The 5668-nt window shown below is 38.5% G+C and overlaps 1 long non-coding RNA gene across 1 annotated transcript; it reads right to left on the bottom strand.

The window, feature by feature from the left end:
* Positions 1-2455: 2455 nt before the first annotated feature.
* LOC135765408 (uncharacterized) lies at positions 2456-4282 on the bottom strand. Its single transcript, XR_010540696.1, has 4 exons — positions 3867-4282; positions 3364-3457; positions 3200-3286; positions 2456-3080 (listed from the first exon to the last, which is right to left on the bottom strand). It is a non-coding gene; the product is annotated as an uncharacterized lncRNA (long non-coding RNA).
* Positions 4283-5668: the final 1386 nt, after the last annotated feature.

A 5668-nucleotide genomic window follows, 5' to 3' on the forward strand; every position in this document is an offset into this window, starting at 1 on the left:
ACATCTGGCTGGACGTCAACTAGAGGTCCTTTCAGTCTGGGTCGTTAACGGTTTCATGCTGTGACCCTAGATTGAGTTTTGTCACCAGGTCTGCTCGGACACTTTCATCAGAAGATCCTAATCTCCTGATAACACACATTTCCAGACCTATTGACTGTCTCTGGCTGTTTTATTGTCCCAATCTAAGCAAATTAACACCTCAAAGCAAACTTCAAACCGTGAGCAGAGACGAAGCAGCCATGACACAAAAATGATTCTGTCTAAGATATCAGCTAAGACCAAAATAAATTGGTTTAAATTGTATATATTATATATCCTTGTATTGCATGTTTGTATCTGTAATGAACCATTTTCTTGTAACACTATAGGGATGCTTTGTTCATTTTAGCATGTCTCATAATTCACATTCATGAGATTACTATTTGATGTGTGTTTCAAACCATACCTTGTTTACACTTTTAATAATCCCCTTTTCCTTTCCTGATCAATGATGTGCATCATCTGACCATGACTGATATCAAACTTGTTAAATATTAATCAAAATTATTATTTAACAAAAACTTTAGCATAGTCCATCTATGCAAATGAGTCTGGTAAAACAAAGACAAAGTTTTCCTACTCTATCAACACCCTTTTGGATTGGTCATCTGAACTTCAAGGGGTTGGTCTAAACTCAGGTTAAGAGGCCTGCACCCCAATTCATCAACGCTCATCAGCACACAGTTGGCCTACAGTTCTCGACGACACGCCGTTCCCGGCGTGGAGCTGAGCTCCCAGCTCAGCTCCCAGCTCAGCTTCCTGCTGTGGGACCCCTATCCTTCTATTTTCACGGGCACCCTGACACTTGGACAAACTTTAACAAATTGGACAAATTAATCGCCACAGATCAACCAGACCGACGGACTAACCCAAAAAGGAACAACTCCTACGGACACCTCCAAGGACTCCGTCACGTGACCACAAACTCAGGAACTCTCTTCCTCGCATACGCGCCCATACAGCTGGACGTACACACGTGCCTCACAAAAGCCAAACGCAAGTATCGCTTGTTCATTCGCTGTAAAAAGTTATTGCCCCTTTTAATTAAGGTGATTCTTAGAGTTCTGATGATTTGTGCAGAAGTTAAGTCTATAGTGATATTGCCCTTCCTTTACTCTCTCTCTCTCTTAATTTTCCATTCTTTCTCTTTCATATATGTTTCTTGTTTGTTGTTTGTATGTATAGTTAGTCTTGTATGTTTTTGTAGTGTAACGTAGTTTAATAAACCGGTTTTGCATTTCACAATTGAATTGTTTCTGTGTTCAATGCTCATGAAATAAATGTCACTTAATCTGCCGTTAAGATCTTAAAGCTACATGCTTAAAAATACTTTATAGCAGTAAGAATGTTATTTTCTAAAGGCCACAGAATTAACTTCTTAAATGAACAATTATGAGTATTTGCTGGACAAATACATTAATTAATTGTTATTATTATTCTGCTAAATCAGTTTAAAATCTTAATAATTTGTATAATTAATTAGTTAATTGTACTTATTATTCCATTTGAGCTAAATATGGGAATTTCCCCAAATTCCCTTAAATTCCCGTAGTGTTTCGGTTGGAGGTTTATGGTGTTTTAAATAACGCCGTTCTCCTCCTCCCGCTGAATCGCTACAATGCTGCTGAAAAAAATTATTACCTCAGTTTGTATTGGACTTTAAAAACTGTTCACTGTACTGCACTGTACTGAAACTACAAAACATTGTTTTAGCAGGTGACACTGACTGATCAACAGATACTGTTTGTGCTACATTTATTTTACTATTTTGTTACCTTCAGGTGCAGTTTGGTGAAATCCTTTTGTTCTTCATAACAAAGTAAACTGTATAAACATTAATTTGTACTTATGTTACATACAAAAACTTTACTAATAAAGTGTATGTGGATTATATATTTTTTGTAAATTGTAAGACTTTTCAATAAATTTGTTTATTCAGTACCCTTTAGTGTTTATTTTTCATCTACATATCTTTTCATAGTGATTGGTGTATTACTTTAAGGGGCGGTTTCCCGGACAGGGATTAGACTAGTCCTAGACTAAAATAAATGTAAGAGCTGTCCAAACGGAAAACAACTTGCACTGACATATCTTAAAATACATCAGTGCCCTTTGTTTTGCCTCAAAATGCACACATGTAATGTTTTTAGTAATGCATGTTTGTTAAAATTAGTTATATTTCCTAATTAAACTAAGGCCTAGTCGTGGCTTAAGCTAATCCCTGTCCGGGAAACCACCCCTAAGTGTTATAAACTTACATTTTTACTCTTGTATTATCTTCATTGTGAAAATTTAAAGCAACTTCTTAATAAAATACTTATGTAAGGTATACACAAAGCCATTTCGAAGTATCAAGAACATTTATTAACTATATACACGTGTAAAAATATAAACACAAAACAGTAGAACAGCTGAATGAAAAATAACTTACAAAATGCAACATGAGGCTCTACCAAAATTCATTCCTGCAAAATGTGAAACAGGTGTGATATACATGTTGCTCAACTTATGTTTTTGTAACATGATCGACCAGTTTAGTTAAAACACTAAGCATCTGATCCATCTGCCTCTCTGCCCTCTGAAACCGCTCTTCCTCTTTGGCATCTGCCTCCATCTGACGCTGGGCTTGTTTCTCTGCCATTTCCTTAATGAGTTCCAGAGAACTCAAATCACTTTGCCTCTTTCTTTTTTTGGGCTTTTCCCCTTCCCTCACTTGCCCTGTTTGATGGCCTGGGAATTTCCTCTGCTGTTGAGGACGCTACACTGTCATGCGCCCCTGATGGCCATGGTCTGGCAACATCCTGCTCCTCTGTTTCAGCAGGACTACAGGCAGGGTGCACATCATCAGCAGCTATGGCACCAGAGGGACCTGACATGACTGCTGGTGAAAGCTGTGCACTGGGACCAGAAGAAAAGGTAGCCACAGGCATTACACTTGGTCTTTGGCCAATAGCTACATGCATGGCCTCAAAAAAAGGCCATGGTGCTGCAGTCACCTCCCCTTCATTGGTTCCAGATCCTGTCTTGGGCAGGCACAAATCCTACAACAGTATTATAAAAAATTAACATATATACAGTTGTATGAATTACAGCCTGCACTGGCTTATTTGGTGTAAAATGTATAATAGAATACTATTTGTAGGGACTGTATTTAAAATACTTTGAATTTTCTTTTAAGGTTTTCCCATTTTTTTTTTAGCTTGCTGTGGAGTGAGTCGCCCTCGCCCCCATGTCCTTAATGATCCCCCTAACAGACAGAACCTCGATGAATATAAACAGTTCAGTATATTAATTCCCAAAGCCAAGAGTACATTCTACACTTACTCAAACCCTTGAGCAGATGAATTCCTCATCCCTGTGAACACCTTATCCATCTCCATGCGCAGCCGAATAAACAGAAATGTCATATCATCTGTCCCTTGAATAGAATAGAAACATTTTTTCTCACTTTATGTAACAAAAAATTATTTTTACATTCTGTAAATTCCTATTTTAAGAGATTTATGCCATCATACCATTAAGCACAAACATCATCACATATTACAGTTTATAGCCTTCACTGTTACATTTGAACTTAAAATCCTACAAATTAAACAATGACAATGTGTGAGTGTTTGTAAGATTTTTTGGCACTTTGAAATGTTAATTTTATGCTCATTTATTGCTTGTATATCTTTATACAACTGTAATGCTCTCGTATTATTCAGCATGCTATTATTCTAATACAGTGTAACAACATGTTGGCCATAAGACTCAATTGTACAAACGATGGAATAGGGTTATTGACGTGTTACGTTACACAGTTACAAACTGTACATGTTACTTACACTTAAATATTTTCTGCTCTGACATGCTTGCTTGCTCATCAGCGTCAACTCCTCCCATCCGTCGTATGATTGGTCGTTCGCAAGGACTTCTGGGTTGGTAAAGTGCGCGAAGCCTGCTGCAGTGCGGGCTTCGCCGAAGACCGCATCAAGGGGGCAAAGGGGGCGCTGATGAGCACACTTCGAAGCGCAAAAATGACAGATGGGACACCCTACGGACTCGTAGACTAAGCGAGCACGCGCAATTTAAGGCCACGAGACCGAAAGTCCACATGAAGTGCGCCATTTGGGACAGGGCCTATAATGATTACAAAAACACAAATAAGAGTCCAGACAACGATAGGCAGTTGTTCTTTTGAGCTTTTTACTGCACAAAAGTAAACCTCTCACTGGCCAACAATCGCTTTCACAATCCAACCTGAAATGTTGAAATCGCTTTGAAAAATGCTTTCTGAGCTGGAAATGCCTTTAAACGACATTTCTCATCATAAGAATGCTCCTGAAGGCATTTTAGGCCGAATTGGGCACTTTTGCATGAAATGTTGAAATCGCTTGAAAATGCTTTTCTGAGCTGGAAATGCCTTTAAACGACATTTCTCATCATAAGAATGCTCCTGACTGCATTTTAGGCCGAATAGGGCACTTTTGCATGAAAAGTCACAATCCAACCTGAAATGTTGAAATCGCTTGAAAAATGCTTTTCTGAGCTGGAAATGCCTTTAAACTACATTTCTCATCATAAGAATGCTCCTGAAGGCATTTTAGGCCGAATTGGGCACTTTTGCATGAAAAGTCACAATCCAACCTGAAATGTTGAAATCGCTTGAAAAATGCTTTTCTGAGCTGGAAATGCCTTTAAACGACATTTCTCACCATAAGAATTGCTCCTGAAGGCATTTTAGGCCTAATTGGACACTCTGTGACGGACTTTTCATAGAAATCATATTCAGAGCGATCTTTAAAACAGACACGGACATGCAGCAGTTTGCCATAGGGCAATACTTCCGGGTTTAAAAAGTTGCGGAAGGGCATTTCCATCTCAGAAAAGCATTTTTCAAAGGGATTTCAACATTTCAGGTTGGATTGTGACTTTTCATGCAAAAGTGCCCAATTCGGCCTAAAATGCCTTCAGGAGCATTCTTATAGCGAGAAATGTCGTGTAGCCTCTTATGGAACGGCTGAAATTCCACAAGGGGGCGCATTTGTTCCTCAGACGTTGCACAATAAACATGACATCCGAATATATTCATTATAAATCATGAATGAAAAGTGAGATTCGAACGAATGTCTGTTAGTGAACTTATTGTATACACTATTTATATCGTAATTCGGTCAGAAACGTCAAGATTGTGAGATGAACAAATCGTTTTGGATTAAAAGGCTTGGATATTCCATTTCCTTGGACATTTGGGGATTTATGAACAATTTGTTTTGGACAATTTCACCGAAGCGGATAAATGAAAGATTTTGAAGGTAAGTAAATATCCTAAATCGGCGCCGCCCGGTTCAGGTAACTAACAACTAGATTACAGTTTTATGACTGCTAAAAATCATATTATGCTTTCTGTGTGCGCTTATTAAAATACCGAAAGTCTAAGCTTTACAACGATGTGCCGCATGACCGTATATTTTGAAGATTTAATGCTTCAAAGTTACAATGTCGTAATGCAGCCTCACGTGCAAGGGAGGGGGTGTGCCGTGTACGGCACAGTGTTCCTTATCAGGTTAAAGGCATTTCCAGCTCAGAAAAGCATTTTTCAAGCGATTTCAGGTTGGATTGTGACTTTTCATGCAAAAGTGCCCAA

The sequence above is a fragment of the Paramisgurnus dabryanus genome, chromosome 16, assembly GCF_030506205.2.
Source record: "Paramisgurnus dabryanus chromosome 16, PD_genome_1.1, whole genome shotgun sequence".
Classification (NCBI taxonomy): Eukaryota; Metazoa; Chordata; class Actinopteri; order Cypriniformes; family Cobitidae; genus Paramisgurnus; species Paramisgurnus dabryanus.